The following is a 22,712-nucleotide window of genomic DNA, read 5'->3' as shown; positions in this document are numbered from 1 at the left end:
CAATCAACAATGTCCCCACAAAGAAGGATAGCGTCCGCATAACTTAAATAGTCTTGATTGTGAAAACAAAGTAAGTGCGGGAAATAGCGTTCAAGGAAGACATAAAACTGCTACAGGAAAATACCAACAAAAGAGGAAAAGCCACCAAAATAGGAGCGCAAGACAAGAACTGAAACACTACACACAGGAAAACACCAAAAACCTCAAAATAAGTCACGACGTGATGTGACAGGTCGTGACAGTACACCTACGTTGAGACAAGAGCTATAGTGATGCATGGTTGGTTATGGTTTGAATTCATATCCAACAATTGCGAGAACAAATTTTTTAATCGTCAATATCGGCTGCTGAGTTTCATTTTTCAATGATTTCTGCTCTGTATTTTTTTCAATGAATAAAATGTGCCTTGGCTCAGAAAAGGTTGAAAAACACTGATGTAGAGTAAACCAACACATGACATAACCAGAGGGGACTGGTCATTACAGAATGTTTGTAAATACACGAAAATTTGGTGAAAAACAATGACATAAAAAAATTGGGGTCCACGGCACCATCGCGCTATATAGAGAATGGCCTTATATAATAGACCATGTTATATCAAACTTTGAGTGTATATCTATATCCAGGCATGCATCTCCTCAACAGTTTGTTACTACCTGAGATGCTTTCAAAGAGTTGTGACAATGCCCCAGGCCTAGGGATGATGTTTGATAAGAAATTATCGAGTTCGAGCCTATTATCAAATCCTCTTATCGAACCGATTCCTTATCGATTCTCTTATCGAGTCCAGATAGGTTGTTGTATATGGAAAAAAACACACAATATTTGGTTTAACAAAAGCTCACTTTTATTATATAAGAAAAAAATACAATTTAATAAATAAATAAATATTGACTGTTACCCCCCTAAAAAAATAAAATAAAATCAATAAATATTGACTGTTGTTACCCAAAGTATATTAAGTGGGATTTTTCAGAAAAACAAATATATACAGTATCACAAAAACAATCTGTCTCTGTGATCACTATAGGTGTATAAATGATAATATAGTGTTAAATAAAATCAGTCCCTTGGGCACAAAACTGAAAATAATACAGCTCTCCAAAAAGTGCACTTCTGCTGCTATTTGACATAACTGTTTGTTATGATGCTTTGACATTTTTGCACTTCATTTCTTTATTGAAATAAAATTCTATGAAGAGAAAAGTTGTTTGCAAATGTGGCTACAATGCTAAAAAATTAAAAGTTAAAGCTAAAAAAATAAATACACTTTATTGAATTAACATTATTTCTTTATAGAGGGAAAGATGTGATGTTATTGTATCACTCCTGTTTATTTTTGCTGGCCAAACTGTTGCACTGAACCACACGGTGTTGGTGCAGAACAAAGCTTGTTTATTTGATTTTATCTTCATTAGCCAAACTGCTATATTCCCCCTAGGGAATATAACAACTACACTACCCAGCATGCAACGGGAGTGACGAGCATGCGCAGTAGCCCCGAAAAGTGGTGTTGCATGTCGTCACGCCGGCAGCAAAGAATGAGGTTATGAGCACGCTGTGAAAGTAAACGTCAAGAACTCAGCCAACACGCCTCGTCTGCATTATTTATAATTAGACAGACAACACATACACAGTGTGATTTTGTTTTGTTTACAAGGAAAGAAAAACAAAAGTTACAAAAGGGAGATATATGTTGTATATATATATATGTATGTGCTGCAGTTGCTTTAAGAACGTTGCGACAGCTGCCGTAAAGGAGGTGCGTTGCTAGCCTGGTTGATATGTTTCCGGTTGGTCGTAAAAGTGTTCGTCATGTGTTTGTACCCTGCTCAAATCTCTCAGTAAAGTTATTCATTGGATTATACCTTTTGTTTTGAACTTTATTACACCTTGGAGCGCTTTTTCCGGTCCATTGTTTTTCCTGCTTTTACTATCTGCGCCTAATGACTGAGCTACGTGACGTCATTTCTTGTGATGTCTCACGGGGCATTTCTGGTCGGGACGGGATTCGTTCCGAGGGATTCGAATAAAGAACCAACTCTTTTTCTTTACTATAGTGGTCTCAATAACGGGAACCGGTTCTCAACAAGGGATTCGAGTCCGAGGACTCGGTTCTTTTCTTATCGAACAACCGGGAAAACCGGTTTCGAGTATCATCCCTACCCAGGCCTACTGTAAATACAGTCTCCCAACTTGTTTGACATGTACTTGAAACCTGTAATTAATTTGCCATCTGTAAAGGGGCCACGGTCAGGGGTGCCCTTGAAACATTCCCACTATGCTAGAGCAACAGGGATTTTTGTTTTCACAGTTGAATGGTGGAAAGGGGGGAGGAGAAAGACACAGCAAGGTGGGAGGATGACAAACCGTTTCAATCGTTGTCCTGGGGGCAAGAGAAGGCTAGATGCTTACATAAGAAAATACACACAAACATCCCCACGAACACACAGGCCTTCATCGAACTGCAGAACGCTGAATTGGATCTGCCTAAGTGAGGCAATGGTAAACATGTTATGTTATGACATCTCGTAATGGCACATTCTTTCTATGTGTGATGTCTGGGAATATTCTGTTTGAAGATGCAGTAGGGAGCGCGGAGGCATTTATCTCTGCTTCTGTTGTCTATCCACAATCTTATTTTCTGCTGTACCGCACTGGTGCCTTTGACGGCACACGCAGTAAATATACTGTCATCTTTCTCCTTCATAACAATTAAAAAAACAAACCAAAAATGGAGAACAAGAGGAATATTTGAGCACATTTCCTCATTTTAGTGGGTGCCACTCACATTCAACATGCTAGCATGCTAACATTAAAGTGCTAACTTTTTGAGCTAATTTTGCAACCGTTTACCCCAGAGTCATATCACTTGGTACGTGACACCTGTAAACTGTAAGCATGCAAACATTAAACTGCTAACTTTTTTTTGCTAAATGTATTTTTTTTCCCCTCTAATTCCCCAGCCATACATCGTAGAGTCATACAACTTGGTATGTGACACACGCTAACTATTAACATGCTCATGTTAGCTTGCTAACATGCTAACATTAGCGTGCTAAATTTTTGAGCTACTTTTGCAACCGTTTGCCCCAGACTCAAATAACTTGGTATGTGACACTTGTTAACTACACCTTACAGTCATATAACTTGGTATTTGAAACATGCTAACTGCATGCATGTTTACGTTAGCTTGCTAACATTACAGTGATAACGTTTTGAGCTACTTTTGCAACCGTTTGCCCCAGATTCAAATAACTTGGTATGTGACACTTATATAACTTGGTATTTGAAACATGCTAACTGTATGAATGTTTACGTTAGCATGCTAACATTAAAGTGAAACCTTTTTGAGCTACTTTTGCAACCGTTTGCCCAAGAGTCAAATAACTTGGTATGTGACACTTTTTAACTACACTTTACAGTCATATAACTTGGTATTTGAAACATGCTAACTGTATGCATGTTTACGTTAGCATGCTAACATTAAAGTGAAACCTTTTTTAGCTACTTTTGCAACCGTTTGCCCCATAATCAAATAACTTGGTATGTGACACTTGTTAACTACAACTTAGTCATATAACTTGGTATTTGAAACATGCTAACTGTATGGATGTTTAGGTTAGCATGCTAACATTAAAGTGATACCTTTTTGAGCTACTTTTGCAACCGTTTGTCCCAGAGTCAAATAACTTGGTAAGTGACACTTGTTAACTAGAACTTACAGTCATATAACTTGGTATTTGAAACATGCTAACTGTATGCATGTTTATGTTAGCATGCTAACATTAAAGTGATACCTTCTTGAGCTACTTTTGCAACCGTTTGCCCCAGAGTCAAATGACTTGGTATGTGACACTTGTAAACTACAACTTACAGTCATATAACTTGGTATTTGAAACATGCTAACTGTATGCATGTTTACGATAGCATGCTAACATTAAAGTGATAACTTTTTGAGCTACTTTTGCAACTGTTTGCCCCTGAGTCAAATAACTTGGTATGTGACACTTGTAAACTACAACTTACAGTCATATACTGTAACTTGGTATTTGGAAAATGCTAACTGTATGCATGTTTACGTTAGCATGCTAACATTAAAGTGATACCTTTTTGAGCTACTTTTGCAACGGTTTGCCCCAGAGTCAAATAACTTGGTATGTGACACTTGTTAACTACATCTTACAGTCAAATAACTTGGTATTTGAAACATGCTAACTGTATGCATGTTTAGGTTAGCATGCTAACATTAAAGTGATACCTTTTTGAGCTACTTTTGCAACCGTTTGCCCCAGAGTCAAATAACTTGGTATGTGACACTTGTTAACTACACCTTACAGTCATATAACTTGGTATTTGAAACATGCTAACTGTATGCATGTTTACGTTAGCATGCTAACATTAAAGTGATACCTTTTTGAGCTAATTTTGCAACCGTTTGCCCCAGAGTCAAATAACTTGGTATGTGACACTTGTAAACTACAACTTACAGTCATTTAACTTGGTATTTGAAACATGCTAACTGTATGCATGTTTACGTTAGCATGCTAACATTAAAGTGATACCTTTTTGAGCTAATTTTGCAACCGTTTACCCTAGAGTCAAATGACACTTGTTACCTGTTAGCATGCAAACGATAGAGAGAACAAGAGGAATATTTAAACACATTTCCTCATTTTAGTGGGTGCCACTCACATTCAACATGCTAGCATGCTAACATTAAAGTGCTAATTTTTTGGAGCTAATTTTGCATGTGTTAGTTTTGCAGCCGTTTACCCCAGAGTCATATAACTTGGTACGTGAACCTGTGAACTGTAAGCATGCTAACTTTATTTGCTAGTCATATAACTTGGTATTTGAAACATGCTAACTGTATGCATGTTTACGTTAGCATGCTCACATTGAAGTGATACCTTTTCGAGCTAATTTTGTAACTGTTTATTCTAGAGTCATATGACAATTGTTACCTATTAGCATGTTAGCAAGCTAACTTAAGCATGCTAACTTTTTTCTTCTAATTTTAATTTTTCTAATTTTACTTTTCCGCAGCCATATACCTTTGAGACGTATAACTTGGTATATGAAACATGCCGACTGTTATCATGCTATCGTTAGCACACATGCTACGTGTTATCATTTTTGTGTAAACATGCTACTGTTTTAGGCTAGCACTGTGGCTCATTTTGTACAGTGAAACCTAAAACTCACTGATTCGGACACTCGGCACCATCTAATAAGTACGGCGGCTTCTGGCAACCCCCGGCCAGATGTCCAGGGCACAGATAGCAGGCCCATCAAAATTTCTGCGGGAATTTTCTAGTTTTCCGCTGTACTGCACTGGTGCCTTTGACGGCACACGCAATAAAAACACTATCATATTTCTTCTTCATAACAATTAAAAAAAACAAAAAAAATGGAGAACAAGAGGAATATTTGAGCACATTTCCTCATTTTAGTGGGTGCCACTCAGATTCTCGAGCATTGCAACTGCGTTGGCGCAGCAACATTACCGGAGACTAAAAATAATAGGATTTTTCTGGCAATGCAGCAGTTATTTTGCACCGCTGCAGAATGAGTTATTTCAATATCAGAGTAGACATTGAAGCAATTATGTAGAGGTTTTCATATTGGCACAGAGTGTTTCATGTATCCCATCCCATAAATCTCATAATTGATCCTCTCCTCCTCAAAAGTCACACACAATGGATGCACCAGAGAGAGACAGTAATATATATGTAAACAACACAGATACTGTAGAAAGTATCTGCCCTGGGCTTTCTAAAGACATTAAAAAAATGCACACAGGGCAACATCAACAAGCATGATACCAAGTGATCTATTTTTAGCTGACATGTGACAATGTGCAACATGTTTTCACAAAATGTCACATGTCATGTGTGCATACTTTGCTTTATCGGACAACATTTGTCATCCCTCATTACGTGACGGATGAGGTACGCCACCATTTAATGCTGGTCAATTGTCAAAAACTAAAAGTAGTTTGGGTTGTGACGGTGTTGTTTGTAGTGAAGTGTGGTTGAGTTCCACTACAAAACAAGGTTCACCACATACACATTAAGCCTCCTTGGGGCAGCCGTGATTGGTCAAATAAAGGTCTGTTCAAAATGGGAAACAAATGCAGAAATATTAATACTAGAGAATTATGTGTTTCTTGCAATCAAACAAGAAACTTTTCTAAATATAATTATTAAATAGACAGAGCCACTCAGAAGGCTTTTACACACAGACGCATTCACGGAAAATACACTCCACACTCCACACGTACCCCAACCCCCACATCCCACACCTTTGACGCTTCACCCCAGGTGGTATGACGGAAAACAGAGCAGTGCCCCTAGAGGCCGTCAGCTTAGGGCTGCATGCCCGCCCCTTAACCGCTTGTTGCAAGTCTCCGGTTGTATGTCGTAACATGTATAAGTGCTTTGCTAGAGGTTTTTTCTTGGTCTCTAACTAAACCCGATGAGTTTGCTTTAATTTTAACATCGACTTGTCGAGGGACTAGCCATTGTCAGTAATCTCACTTATTTACATGTCAAATGTTCTGTCACGTACGGTAGTTGTGACCCCAAGATGCAGGAGTCAGGCGCACCACACGCAGGTAAGAAAATATTGTATTTATAGTTGAAACACAGGGTGCTGATAACCTAGTCAGTATCAATCAATCAATCAATCAATCAATGTTTATTTATATAGGCCTATATCTATATAGCCCTACTCAGTGGCCTAGTGGTTAGAGTGTCCGCCCTGAGATCGGTAGGTTGTGAGTTCAAACCAAAGACTATAAAAATGGGACCCATTACCTCCCTGCTTGGCACTCAGCACCAAGGGTTGGAATTGGGGGTTAAATCACCAAAAATTATTCCTGGGCGCGGCACCTCTGCTGCCCACTGCTCCCCTAACCTCCCAGCGATTGATCAAAGGGGATGGGTCAAATGCAGAGGACAAATTTCACCACACCTAGTGTGTGTGTGACAATCATTGGTACTTTAACTTTAAATCACAAGTGTCTCAAAGGGCTGCACAAGCCACAACGACATCCTCGGTACAGAGCCCACATAAAGGCAAGGAAAAACTCACCCCAGTGGGACGTCAATGTGAATGACTATGAGAAACTTTGGAGAGGACCGCACATTTGACACACAGTAACATGACAAAACAATCCTCAAGCCCTGACTGGAGGGCAAGGCAGGCATAAATAGCAGCCAGCTGATTAGCAACCATGACCAGGTGTGGCTAGGCTGCCAAACAGCGACAGGTGAGGGAACGAGCGCTCAGGAAGACATGCAGGAAAGTGAACCAAAATAAGAGCGCCAAACAGGAAATGAGCATGAACTAAGGAAACAACGGAATAAGTGACGTCTGACATGACAGATCATCACAGTACTATGTCAGATCGTCACATTTTCATTAATATGTATTATAAAAAACAAACTAATGTGCAAGGGTCACCAAAAAAAACAAAAAAACAGTATTCATACAATTTTAATTAAATCCTACAAAAGGTCCAGCAGAATACGCTGACCTTAAACTTCAGTGTGTGTACGATCATTCCCCAAAGTATCAGTTGCTTTGGTCGCTTTGCATAAAACTCATATTTTTTTCCAAAACAATGCTCCAAAATGAGCAAATCCAATGCTTCTCAAATATAGTCTGTTACGCCCACTCCTAAGAAAAATTAAATATTTCGCTCCCCTACCAACTCCCCACCATGACTATAAATTTGTATAATTTGTCTATAAAATTGTTATAACTATAGCTCTGCATATCATTGTAAGTTTATTAACATTAAAGGAAATAACACACAGGCCTTTCCCTGTCTGCCACCGTGGTTACAGTGAAGCCAAGTGCTACATACGCTTCATCATATTCTGGTACGGCAAAACAAGGATGTTCCCTGAGGTCACAAGCGCCCACCCACAGTGGGGCCCGCCCCACTATTTGAGAAGGATTGGGCTTAGCGGAGTTGAAGGCGAGTGTGCGTACGTCTCACAAAATTATCTATTACCTGAACACATTCATCTTTGGGATTTTAGAATGAAGATTTTGCACAGTCTCATACTTTCTGAGCTCTATGACCAAGTCAAAATTCGGCTTTTTGACGGGGCATGACATTGACGACACCAAAACATTCCTTAAATTGATGTGCTACATTGCATGAGTTGATGGAGAAATAGGCCTCCAAGCAAAATGTATATACACTGTAGTTTCCAGACTATAAACCGCTTCTTTTTTCCCCAAGCTTTGAACTCTGCGGCTTTTACAAATGTGCAGCTAAACAATGGATTTTCCTTCACTAGCGAATAAATCACGGAATGGATTAAGCAAATAAATCAAACAATGTACTAAAATGATCCACTTTAATAAACTGTTCAAACTCAAAGTGTTTACAAAACACAAGGAAGAAGAATCCAGATAAACATATTGAACCTTATTAAAAAGGAGAACATCTTATTCATCTCATAAAGGATGAATAAAGACATTAATGACTTTTCTGTTTTGTTTGATCAGCCGTTTTACTGCCATGTTACAGGCACCGTTTGGAAACAATTATGGTATGCAGGTAAACATTTCCAAAATCTTTCTATGTAAATATCCTATTTCACAACGTGCTAATATACATCTGTGGCTTATAGTCTGGTGCGGCTAATATATAAAAACATATGTTTCCCTTGTAAAATGTAGTGGGTGCGGCTAATAGCTCGGAAAATATGGTAATATACATATTTAGTATGTATAATATTTCCTGCACGAAATTGACTTGTATAGCCTCAAAAAGAAAATAAACATGTACAGATTCATTCAAAGTTTTGTAGGTTGTTTTTGATTGGGTTGTTGTGAATTTCAATGAGTGTCCCAAAAATGATGAATCTCCTTAAATGTATTCTAATATGTATTCTAATCGGTGAATGAGTCCCCTTAGTGGTCGTTACTTAATGCAGAGGTATGTACCTTTACCTTTATTTTGCAGCCTCGTCGGGTTAGGCCAGGGGTGTCCAAACTTTTTCCACTGAGGGCCGCACACTGAAAAATCAAAGCAAGCGGGGGCCATTTTGATATTTTTTATTTCAAAAACCAATACAATATATGTATAAACAATATATACATTTAGGCCTCCACTCAGGCTTGTACCCAGGGACCCCAAATGGTTTTGGTAAAAAAAATATAAAAAATGTGTCATTATTTAGTATTATTATTATTAATAATAGTATTATTATTATCATTATTATTATTCAAGGTTTAAATCTCTAGATCAACATCAGGTGTATCTGTCAATATAAAGTTGTTAAAGATTTAAGTTGTATGCCCTTTTTGTCAAATAAAATCCTGTAATTTTTATGGAAAAAACACAAAATAAGCAATATTTTCACCCAATAAAAATTTTAAGTGGAATATTTGAGATTATATAATAATTGGAGCCTTAAAAAGGTCAATAACTCATAACAACATTGATTTTAATTAACTATTATTTTTTGACCAATGACACTTAAAAAAAAGTCCCACTAAAATTATCGGGGATCCAAGAGGGTCCTACTCATTAAAGTGTTAAAAAATAAATTATACATTTTTTTTTACTTTTAACACAATAATCTCGAGATCGACTTCAGACCTATCCGTCAATTATAACTTGTATTGTTGTTTATGTTTTTTGTTTGTTCGTTTTAGGCCCTTGTTTAAAAAAAAACAGCTTAGTTTTTTATATGGCAAACAAAAATATGCAACATTTTCCCCAAAAAGAGTCAACATTGCAACATGTTCTTGCTACATTTCACCTGTTTGCTCTTTTATACCACTTTTTATGTTTTGTTTTGTTTATTATCGTATTTTCACAATGTGCCGTGGGGCCGTTAAAAAATTACCTGCAGGTCGCAAATGGCCCCAGGGCCGCACTTTGGACACCATTGGGTTAGGCGAAATTTTTTTTATTTTTGGGGTCCCAAAACAGTAATGTAAAAATTGGCCCTCTAGCGCCACCTTTAAAATAAGAAAAAAAATCAGCCCTTAATATTGTTTTGGATAATTATGGCACTTCATTTTCTGACACCATCAATATTGTCTGGTGTGAGCTATTTAATCATCGAAAATAAACGAGTTAGGAAACGGTACGCTTAAAACCAGGTTAACTGATAACAAATCAGAGCAATCGCCTCTCAAGAGAAACACAAGTCAATATCTGATCCCAGAGGAAGAGCCCTGGGACACAAAAGAGTCCCAGGAACCAGGAGTGCAGGAGATAAAAAATGCAGCAGTACAGCCTTCCAGAGGCGGATGATGAAGGAGCCATTAGAACTAAGGTGAGATATGATAGATCAATGAAAGGATATTCAGAGCAGAAGGAGATTAAGGAAGACATCAAAACAAAAGAAAAACTTATAAGACTGAAAGCTGCAAATAATAATCGGTATTTGCTACATATTCTGTCACATTCTGGTGTGACGATGTTAAAGTGCAGGAATACAGTATTCAATGACAAAACAAAAATAGTGGAGGGAAAGGAAAGCCATGCAGCATGGGTGCACACATCAAAAAGAAAAATGATCCAGCTCAGTCCTCTGAACTAAGAAGCAGCCAGATTGGCAACCAGGGACAGGTGAGAGAGCCAGCGCTCAGACTAAAGTGGTGGCAAATGGAGAAAAACGGAAAGTTGAAATACAAATTACAGCGCTGGACAGAAAACAAAACAATACACATTAAACTAATAATAAGGATCATGTCAATGTAACAGAGCACAGTCCACCAAGTCAAATTCCATACTTGGCCAATAAATGCATTTTGTCATTATTAAATAGGCTGGTTTACATTATTTACTTATGTATCCTATATTCTTCTTCTTTTAACTTGGTAAACGTATGAGTTTTTGTAAATGTGCACACGTTAAGCACAAAGTTAGTGTTCTGTTATGTCTTTTCTGAGGTGTGGAGAAGGAGTAAGATTCTTCCAATGGCTTTTATGGCATGTTGATAGGTGCAAATTAGGGATGTCCGATAACGGCTTTTTGCCGATTTCCGAATTTCCAATATTATCCAACTCTTTAATTACCGATACCGATATCAACCGATACCGATATCAACCGATATATACAGTCGTGGAATCAACACATTATTATGCCTAATTTGGACAACCAGGTATGGTGAAGATAAGGTGCTTTAAAAAAAAAGTATAAAATAAAATAAGATAAATAAATTTAAAACATTTTCTTGAATAAAAAAGAAAGTAGAACAATACAAAAACAGTTACATAGAAACTAGTAATTAATGAAAATTAGTCAAATTAACTGTTAAAGGTTAGTACTATTGGTGGACCAGCAGCACGCACAATCATGTGTGTTTGCAGACTGTATTGATATATCCTTCCATCCATCCATTTTCTACCGCTTATTCCCTTTGGGGTCATATTGATGTATATTGTAGGAACCAGAATATTAATAACAGAAAGAAACAATCCTTTTGTGTGAATGAGTGTGAATGAGTGTAAATGGGGGAGGGAGGTTTTTGGGTTGGTGCACTAATTGTAAGTGTATCTTGTGTTTTTTATGTTGATTTAATAAAAAAAAATAAAAAATAAATAAATAAATGATACCGATGATAAAAAAAACGATACTGATAATTTCCGATATTACATTTTAACTAATTTATCGGCCGATAATATCGGCAGGCCAACATTATCGGACATCTCTAGTGCAAAAGTAATGATAATATATATTTTGCTATACCGGGGGGGTATAGCTCGTTTGGTAGAGCGGCCGTGCCAGCAACTTGAGGGTTCCAGGTTCAAACCCCGCTTCTGCCAACCTAGTCATTGTTGTTGTGTCCTTGGGCAAGACACTTTACCCACCTGCTCCCAGTGCCACCCACACTGGTTTAAATGTAACTTAGATATTGGGTTTCACTATGTAAAGCGCTTTGAGTCACTAGAGAACAGCGCTATATAAATATAATTAACTTCACATATTTTTGTTCAGCATATTAAATTAAACTATTACTGTTACTATTTCTAGCAGTATTGAGTGCCTTGTTATTGAACATGTTTATTTACTGCAGTTGACTTTGTCTAACAGAATGATCTCTTTTAGGTCGATGTTGAAGTGCCTGCTTGGCTCCCTTAACTCAACATCCTTATCGTGCAAACGTAAAATAAGTATTTATAGCACAAGAACAAACCTACAAGAACAGAATACCTAAAATATAAATTACACTGTTAAACAGACCAAGATAACTTCCTCCGTGGCACGTATTCCTCCCTATTGTTATTAATGTATAAATAAAGAGCTTTCATATTTTCACCCAGTGAGTCCAGCTGCAGGGTGTACTTTAGCAAAAGTCACGTTTTGAAACAGATGATGGCATCTGCTGGTCAGGAGCCAGCCCATTGAGATGTCAACTGGCCAGAAAAACTGTCTTCACCTTGTAATACGCGATGCATAAACCCTCAATAAGATATGAGATACGGATTCCAAGAGAAGCTGACAGACCAACAGGAACAGACCGCTTGATTTGCGGCATGCAAACGGTGTGTCACGGGGATAGCGGATCTGTGCGTGCGGGCTTCTTTGAATAATTTAGAGTGATTCGAACATGAGCACACTCTTTCATTATTTACATGCACCACCTTTTAACACACACCAACAAACACACATACCGTTGCTCAACTTTGTGAAATCTGAATCTTAGCACAAGTCAATACGATTCAAGCCACTCATTTTCTTGCAACCTATATAATAGCCCCATTTACTCAGGGACCCTGAACAATTGCTGCAGCAAGGCAGTGACAGGAGAATCAAGCATTGAGTCACCTTTGTCTTTTGCACACAACCCAAAGAAGATACATTTTGCAGCAAAAGACACAAAGCAATTACATATTTAGACAAAGTCAGCATAAAGTCTGTCTCCAACCCTTTATTTTAACACAAAAGGGCAAAAGAACGGCGTGAGCAAACCCATGCCAGAGCATTTTGGCATTTCTTTATAGCAGTAATTTTCAACCACTAGCGTGCCGTGAGATACAGTCTGGTGTGCCATGGGAAATTCTCTAATTTCACCTATTTGGGTTAAAAATATTTTTTGCAAACCACTAATTATAGTCTGCAAATTATGTGTTGTTGTTGATTGTCGGTGCTGTCTAGAGCTCGGCAGAGTAACCGTGTAATACTCTTCCATATCAGTAGGTGGCAGCCGGTAGCTAATTGCTTTGTAGATGTCGGAAACAGCGGGAGGCAGCGTGCAGGTAAAATTGTGTCTAATGCTTAAGCCAAAAATAAACAAAAGGTGAGTGTCGCTAAGAAAATGCATTGAAGCTTAAGGAAGGCTATGCAGAACGAAACTAAAACTGAACTGGCTACAAAGTAAACAAAAACAGAATGCTGGACGACAGCAAAGACTTACTGTGAGCAAAGACGGCGTCCACAAAGTACATCAGAAGATGACATGACAATCAACAATGTCCACACAAAGAAGAATAAAAACAACTGAAATATTCTTGATTGCTAAAACAAAATAGATGCGGGAAATATCGCTCAAAGGAAGACATGAAACTGCTAAAGGAAAATACCAAAAAAGAGAAAAAGCCACCAAAATAGGAGCGCAAGACAAGAAACAAAACACTACACACAGGAAAACACCAAACAACTCAAAATAAGTCACGGCGTGATGTGACAGGTCGTGACAATACACCTACAAGAGCACTAGTGATGCATGCTTGGTTATGGTTTAAATTCATATCCAACAATTGTGACAACGACTTTTTACTGTCAACTGAGTTTCGTTTTTTAATGATTTCTGCTGGTGGTGTGCCTCCGGATTTTTTCAACGCAAAAAATGTGCCTTGGCTCAAAAAAGGCTGAAAAACACTGCCTTATAGCACACACAAAAAATATGGCGTGCAAGTATTGCAAAACTAAGGACATTTCTAGAAATTAATTTTTGAACTCTTGGCAAGTGGCAAATAATTTGCAGTGTGCTAGTTGGTGCTGTGATTGTCAAAACGAACCCCGTAAGATCCGCTAAAAACATCTGGTCCTACTCACTAGCATTATCTTACAGTTAGAGGTCGACATAACTTACTGTATTTTCCGGACCATAGGGCGCACCGGATTATAAAAGTTAAAGTTAAAGTTAAAGTACCAATGATTGTCACACACACACTAGGGAGATTAATGCGAGATTATTCTCTGCATTTGACCCATCAACCTTGATCACCCCCTGGGAGGTGAGGGGAGCAGTGGGCAGCAGCGGTGGCCGCGCCCGGGAATCATTTTGGTGATTTAACCCCCAATTCCAACCCTTGATGCTGAGTGCCAAGCAGGGAGGTAATGGGTCCCATTTTTTTATAGTCTTTGGTATGACTCGGCCGAGGTTTGAACTCACAACCTACCGATCTCAGGGCGGACACTCTAACCACTAGGCCACTGAGTAGGTGTAGTATAAGGCGCACCGCCGATGAATGGTCTATTTTTTAAATCTTTTTTCATATATTAGGCGCACCGGATTATAGGGCGCATTAAAGGAGTCATTTTGTATTAATTTTTTCTAAATATAAAACACTTTCTTGTGGTCTACATGACATGTGATGGTGGTTCTTTGGTCAAAATGTTGCATGGATTATGTTTTACAGATCATCTTCAAGCCGCTTTCTGACAGTCACTTCAGGATGCGCCGTTTTGTGGGCGGTCTTATTCAAGTGCAAGCGTGCAAGGACGGGAGTGGAAGAAGTGTCAAAAGATGGAGCTAACTGTTTTAAAGACATTCAGACTTTACTTAAATCAATAACAGAGCAGCGTCTTCTCATCCGGAAACAACAACACAGGAAAGGTGTCCCGTGAAAAACCGTCCGACCCAAACTCTAATAACTAAAGTTCCTTGGCTGAATAATGTACACTCACTATACCGCTATGTTTTAGCTCTTTCATGGCGAGTTTACTGACAGATATAAGTAAGAACTTTACACTACTTTATATTAGAAATGGCAACAGCGGAGGATGAATGTCACATAACAAGAAGATAGAGAAAAAGAAGAAGCTTATCGACTGCGGTGTCGGCACGGACTACAAAGGCGGACGCGCACAATTTTTCAGGATTTATGCAGATCCCAAATTCAGATCAGCAGGTACCAGAAGGTAAGAAAAGTTACTTTTGCATAATATTGCAAAACAAAACACCAGATAATATGTCTTACCTTATACACACACCATTATAATACTCATATATTGAAGCACAGTACAATTCATCAAGCTGTGTGGGTTCATAGCTTACCAAAGCCGTACTAAAACATTTTGATAGATTTTTGAGCGCCGTGTGTAATGATCTATATTTTCAATGGAACATTTAAAATGTTGGTGTTGTTTACTTGAGACATATTGCTATCATAGTGGCAATATACACTTATCTCTTATGTTTGACTGCCATCTACTGGTCACACTTATCATTACACTATGTACCAAATAAAATAGCTTTGAGGTGGGTAAGCTCAACCAAACATATTCCTTACATCAGAAGCACCGAGTTATAAGGCGCACTGCCGAGTTTTGTGAAAAAAAAGGACTTTAAGTGTGCCTTATAGTCCGGAAAATACGATGTGAAGAACAGTGCTGTGAAGAAGTGGATGATATTTATTGTATTAAAGAAATATATAATCACAAACATGACGTAGAATGTTGCCAATTTGATGAAGCCGTTCGGGTGTAGCACTGCTAGTTTGCACCATACTGAAGAAGAACGACTCGATAATGCCAGTCAAAGATGTTAAAATAATATCTACAGTAAATGGCAGACATTTATCAATGAAAATATGGAGACGCATGGTGATATGGTGTGTTTGACGGAGAAGCAGCTTGTAGGAGATACCGTAGAAGTCCACTCGTCAAGGTAAAAGCTGTACATTATTATTACATTACTTCATAAAACTACTGTAGTTCTTCGGAGTACATTCTTTTGCATCTTGCATGTAGCATAAACAAAAGAAATCTACAGCATAGGACTCGTTCATTGCCATTTGAAGTTCCTTAGAGGAGGATTCGGATTTGGCTGCGTATCTAGCAACCTCAGTCATGGAGAGTGGGAAGGGACTACAGAATTTTAACCGTGATTGCAGTACCATTTCTGGCCCCATTACTACATATCAACATGTCCATGACTATTCGGCAGCTGCAGTACCTCAGGTAAAATAGGACTAAGAAAATTTTACTGAAATTGAGAAATCAATTGAGACGTCAAATATTTTGTTGGAAATAGCCAACAAGAAAGAAAACTAAAAACAAAACGCTTAAGAATTACAATTGAAGCTGCCATGTAAGCGTGATCTTCTCGATTTAAACCTGCCATCAAGAGTGTCTCACAGTTAAAGATGTTCAGATTCATGCCCAAGTTGAAGAATGCAGAGACATATCTACCACTGTGACTTGGAGTGGCAAAATTGGGCCAAGAAATGCTTCAGCAAAAGTTAACTGTCAACTCATTAAGAAACTGACAAACTCCATGGAAGGAAGGAAGTATTGAAAAGTAGGTTGCCTGCTGAATATTTTTGAAAGGCTAAAATCGTGCATCATACATTAAAGTTACTTCTATGTTACGTATTTCCAACTTTTTAAGTATAGGTGCGTTGGTACAAGAAAAAAAATACATTTGGAATGTGGGTGCCTATAAAGGAAGACTAATGTTACGTTATTAAACATTAAAGTTTAATTTAAGTTTATTCTATTGTATTGTCTGTGTGTCTTTATACAAAACACTTTCATGGGGAAAAGTGAAAGCCATGATAAACTAGACAAAAATGTGATTTGTCTTGTAATTCCATCTTACAATATAATTAAGATAAAATGTGGTTAATGCATAGGTTTTTTTAATTTAAATGTATCCCCGTGTCCAATGAACGAGACACAACTTATTAGGTGTTATTGAGGCCAAACCTTTTATTTCCTCCCATAGCACACATTGATCATTTTTAAAATCATACCTGCCAAAAGAATACTAGTAATCCTCTTTTTACGACATTCCGTGTTATAACATTTCGTAGCTATGACTGTTTTCCCATATAATAGGGATGCAGAAAGAGGTCAATTGAAATCTGAATCGCGATTCTGAATCAAATTCGAATATTCAAGAATACATTTCTAAAAATATGTTTTTTCACCATCTTTGCACTTACTCACAGTGCGTATATGTCACATGTCAGAAGCTAAGAGGAGCTTTAGTAATATGTTTTGAAAAGGTTTTATTATAATTTATACACCAAGTAGCATATTGTGTACATTTTAAAAAGAACTTAACTTATTTGGGAATTTTGCCTCTCAATCACAATCATTATGAAAGACATGACGATGGATGGATTTAAAACAATAAATAAAAATGCATTCTGAATATTGAATAAAAGTCTCCTTACAGCAAAGTCACTAAAATCCAATAAATAACCATTCAAAAACCGCCAACAATACCCCATTAACATTTAGTTATTTGAATATTAACCAAGTATTAGTGATATTGTTATTATAAGCGCTAACGCAGACAAACTATTTATAATTTTGTGTGTCCCTGTGTTTACATCAGCGAGTGGTCTGCTGCTTTCTTGCTCCCTGTAAGTTTATTCTATATCATAAATCATACCTCTCACCTGGACAGAAGACGTCTGTGTAGGTATTCCGACAAGTTGGTACACTTTGACAACCATTGAGGACCCAAAACTGGCGAAGACGACACAAAAAGACGCTTGGTCCCTCCCCGCCCCCCCCATCCCTTCTCTTTGTGAGGATTATAAATCATTCTTTTCCTAAATGGGAATATATGAACATCCCAGCAGTCGGCATCCTAAAGACAGCAGATGTTGTATAGTAAGTGATGTTTTAGTATGTTTGATGGCTCTCATGAAGTCTGCAGTGAGTAAAAATCAGTGACGAAGAAGAAAAAAACCACACGTTGTGATTAGAGATGTCCGATAATGACTTTTTTCCCGATATCCGATATTGTCCAACTATTAATTACCGATTCCGATATCAACGGATATCGATATATACAGTCGTGGAATTAACACATTATTATGTCTAATTTTGTTGTGATGCCCCGCTGGATGCATTAAACAATGTAACAAGGTTTTCCAAAATAAATCAACTCAAGTTATGGAAAAAAATGCCAACATGGCACTGCCATATTTATTATTGTAGTCACAAAGTGCATTATTTTTTTTAACATGCCTCAAAACAGCAGCTTGGAATTTGGGACATGCTCTCCCTGAGAGAGCATGAGGAGGTGTGTGTGTGTGTGTGTGTGGGGGGGGGGGGGGGCGGGGGGGGGGGGGGGGTGTAGTTGGGGTGTAGTTGGGGTGTATATTGTAGCGTCCCGGAAGAGTTAGTGCTGCAAGGAGTTCTGGGTATTTGTTCTGTTGTGTTTATGTTGTGTTACGGTGCGGATGTTCTCCCGAAATGTGTTTGTCATTCTTGTTTGGTGTGTGTTCACAGTGTGGCGCATATTTGTAACCGTGTTGAAGTTGTTTATAACAGTGTTAAAGTTGTTTATACGGCCCCCCTTAGTGTGACCTGTATGTCTGTTGACCAAGTATGCTTGCATTCACTTGTTTGTGTGAAAAGCCGTAGATATTATGTGTCTGGGCCGGCACGCCCCCAATATTGTTGTCTGGGTGGAAATCGGGAGACATTCAGGAGAATGGTTGCCCCGGGAGATTTTCGGGAGTGGCACTGAAATTCGGGAGTCCCGGGAAAATCGGGAGGGTTGGCAATTATGACTGGGAGACGCAACTGCTCTGTACTTCTCTCTACATCCGTGTACCACTCCGTACAGCGGCGTTTTAAAAAGTCATCAATTTTACTTTTTGAAACCGATACCGATAATTTCCGATATTACATTTTAAAGCATTTATCGGCCGATAATATCGGCAGTCCGGTATTATCGGACATCTCTAGTTGTGATGCATTTTTTTAAATTAATGCACCCCGTATGCTTAAAATGATCAAAACACATACATATTAAATGTGATTATAAATGTGTCCGTTACTACATTACATATATACTTACATCATGTGTATAAAACCTCAATGGAGGTGTTAGGATGTTTTTAAAGGGCTTTGTAGGCGGAATTGCACGGCTCCCAGAGGCTCCATTGTAAGCGAACTTCTGATCGCATGCATTTAATATTTAGAATGCAAAAAATATATATATATATCCATCGTCATGTCTCTCATAATGATTGTGAACGATAGGCAAAATTCCAAAAAAGGGCAGGTCCCCTTTAAGATAGAAATCAAGTATTGTGTTGAATCGAACATTGATTCTGAATCAAATGGTGAGTCCAAGAATGAGAATCGAATTGAATTGAAGGTTGTAAAATTCACATCGCTACCATATACCGTGATATTGTTTAAAAAGAAAAATGTTCTGGTGAAGGCGGAGTTATACATAGTTGAGTCGCTCTACTGAAGGACAACTTCACTTTTGTTCTTTTTAGTTCATCTTTTAACTTGTATCTCCTTAAACTGTATCCTTTACCTTAACAATTCTGGTGGGAATGAGTTCAAGGAAGGTAAAGTGAAAATAATTTGGGTGTTATATAATATAACGTTCAGAAGTGCAAAGAAGTGGACAAATCAATGTTGGCGGCAGGCTGCTCAAATGACGCGACCCTTCATTAAGGATGAATATGGTATTGTTGAAATTGTGAAAATATCTACTGCAATGGAATTGACTGACAGTGATAATTAGGCAGCACAGAGATCTTATTATTGCATATCCTCCTCTCTAGCCTCTTTCTCCTTTTCTTGGTGCAAGCCCAACATCAAGTTCTGTAATTTTTTTGTACAGTTTCGTTAAGTTATAGTATTAGGTCTTCCTATTAGTGTAGTTTGTCCTTTTATGTGACTTAAGTGTTTGTTTAAATATTATTTCCGTAGAAGATACACACTAAAACCCAACTTACACCACAGTGAGTCATTGGAACAGAACTCAACAGTTACCCAACATGGTTTAAGGATGAACTATTGTAATTGAATTGGGGAAGATAAACGTTCATGCATTATGATGCTCAATGAACAAATAAATCGAAATCTAATTAAACTGGAACATTTCCAACTTTGAATAATTCCAAATCTTCTGAGCCTTTGCAATCCTATTCTCAAGCAAGTCTCTTGGAAAAAAGGGGCTTTCATTGACACTAGATGTACGGCGATGGCAGCTCTCCACGTGTCACTGGATATGGAAAATCACTTTAATGTGAAGATAATAGTGTGGCATTATACAAGTGTGACAGAGAGTAATCTGCCATGCTTGGGGTTTGTTTATTTTCATGTGTGGAGACATTAAGAGCCACTGGCTAATTATCGCAATACGTAGGTTAAACACAGATACCTGCTGTGTGTGGGGGGACTATATGATAAGACTATAGGCTAAATGCAGCTTGTATTTCTGTGTTATGAAGTGTATGTTTATGGTCAGTATGGATGCACGCCCTCTCAACAAAATACCTGCATACCATTGTATAACCCTATCATAATACCTGTGACTCATCCCTGTCAATCAAATGTTAATGGTCACATCAGAGCCAAAGAAAAAATAATGTTCAACTAGGTCATAGTTGTATTTCGTAAACCCACACTATGTTGTATTTTTCAATGTTGTATTTTCCAACATGTATTCATGAGTGGGGACGGCATTTCACACGACTCAGCATCTACTTGACAAACACATATTTTTTGTGACAGTCAGCTGATTGCTTTGAGAATGATTTGATCTGTTTGAAAATGCTTCAGTATTTTCTGTATTATTAATAGAGAGCTCTATAACATACATTGGGCCTGATCTAAGATTCATATAACAAGTGCTAAATAGCGCGTGTAAACTACAAAATTGCAAGTACTTTTAGTGGGCATATTGCGGCTGATCTACTAAAGTTTTGTGTACAATTAATAACAAAAGGCAAAAGTGTTGCAGAGTGGCCTATTTAGATGAGGTTTTAGCGTGTACTATATCGGCTGTTGCCATGGAGACAATAATTTCCTATCCTATCATGCTCTCCCACCTGTGCTGTTTTTGAATGTTGTTGAACATGCAGCACACATCTATAATCAGTATCACACTTTCTTCAATATAGACTCACAATCTAGACAACACAATCTATTTATAGCATGTTATTTTTAGGTGTTTTTGCCACACCAATGCAGGGACTGCGATGGCGCGTGAGAATGATCCAGAAGTAAGACAATGCAAGTTGCAAATACATTTTTATTTTGCCAATACTTTTTCAATCAAGTTTGCTGTCAAGCTATTAAGTTTGCACATGTTTGAAGAGAACCAAACCTTGAGTAGAAACATGCCCTTTATGGACCTCTGCAGTATGCTAAGCTGCTGGCACCTCCAGAACACATCTCTCCACACTTTGTTCATTTGAGACACTCTATATCTGCCACATTAAATATTTAGATACTGTATTTTCCAGACAATAGAGAGCACCGGTATATAAGCCGCACCCACTAAATTTTAGAATAAAAACATATTTTTCCATATAATAACCGCACTGGCCTATAAGCCGCAGATATATATGTTGTGAAATTTGTTATTTACACCTTCAAGATTTTTGAAATGTTTATATACATACCTTAATTGTTTCCAAACAGTACTTGTAACACGGCAGTAAAACGGCGGATCAAACAAAACAGAAGCTTGTAAACGTGTTAGCATATTAGCTTATGATAACGATGCTAGCTTGATTACATTACAATAGAACGTACAAATATGTATCAAAACACTACTGTCGAACATGTGACGGTTTAGTACTGGTAAGTATGAATTGTTTTAGTTATATTGTAAAACTTACAAGTGTTACTTGGAGTGATAAATGAAGAAACCATTCAAGTAGTAACGCTATGGATAACTAGTAGATAGAACGGCACTTGTACTTCCGGTTCAAGGCACTAAACATAAGGAAATACTGTATGTGTTAAACTCGCACCTGCAGTGAACAAACACAACAGACATTAACGGCTTTGCCCATTACGAAACGTAATTCCCCAATCTACAATTGTACAAACACATTACTGTTTAAACAACTGAGCTATAGCATTCTCATTAAACAAAGGTTGTGCTGTTTTTTTCACAAAGTAAGTTGAAACACAAAGTCTGTTCAACAGGAAGTGAACTTGCGTGACGTCACATAAACCGAAAGTGAAACAACTGATTACCCTTACAATTTCAAATAAAAGATAAACACATTTAAACACAGAAATAAAAATACAATAATTCCAAATACATACTTTGATGTTTCCTCTGCCAAAAACATACATTGTCTATTTATTTTAGTTATTCAAAAAATACAACCATGTTAAAATATTTTAGTTTGTGTAAAATAACATTTTGAGCACATTGAACAATACCACGATAATAATGATAACCGTGATCATTTTGGTCACAATAACTTTATTTAGCCATTTTGTTTTTTTTGTTTTGGTTGTGTATATTTGAGGGTCCCCCACCTGCCCCTTAACAGAGACAGAACCTATTGTATTAATTTTGGTTGTGATTTGTTATTCAAGTGCAAAATGTTGCTTACAGACAGTATATTTTATTTGTATTATTTGTGTTATTGACCTTGGTATTTAAAAGTTTACATGTCAATTACAATTTTAAAATATACGAGAAATACGAGTTAATTGCATGTGAAATGGTATACTTCCATTATTATTATGCATTGTCATTACATCAGTG

The 22,712-nt window shown here is 37.6% G+C and overlaps 1 protein-coding gene across 4 annotated transcripts in view; it reads right to left on the bottom strand.

The window, feature by feature from the left end:
* Positions 1–22,712, bottom strand: part of LOC133611506 (leucine-rich repeat and fibronectin type-III domain-containing protein 5-like) — a 313,487-nt gene that overhangs the window by 155,713 nt on the left and 135,062 nt on the right. The window contains exon 3 of one of the 4 annotated variants that reach the window (XM_061968349.2): positions 8,977–9,042. The exons of the other annotated variants lie outside the window; for them this stretch is intronic. The gene's annotated coding sequence lies outside the window, so the exon portion shown is untranslated. The remainder of the gene's footprint in view (positions 1–8,976; positions 9,043–22,712) is intronic. 4 annotated transcript variants of the gene reach the window in all.

This window comes from Nerophis lumbriciformis, linkage group LG08 (assembly GCF_033978685.3).
Source record: "Nerophis lumbriciformis linkage group LG08, RoL_Nlum_v2.1, whole genome shotgun sequence".
In the NCBI taxonomy this organism is placed as follows: Eukaryota; Metazoa; Chordata; class Actinopteri; order Syngnathiformes; family Syngnathidae; genus Nerophis; species Nerophis lumbriciformis.
This window is presented reverse-complemented; position numbering and strand designations above follow the sequence as displayed.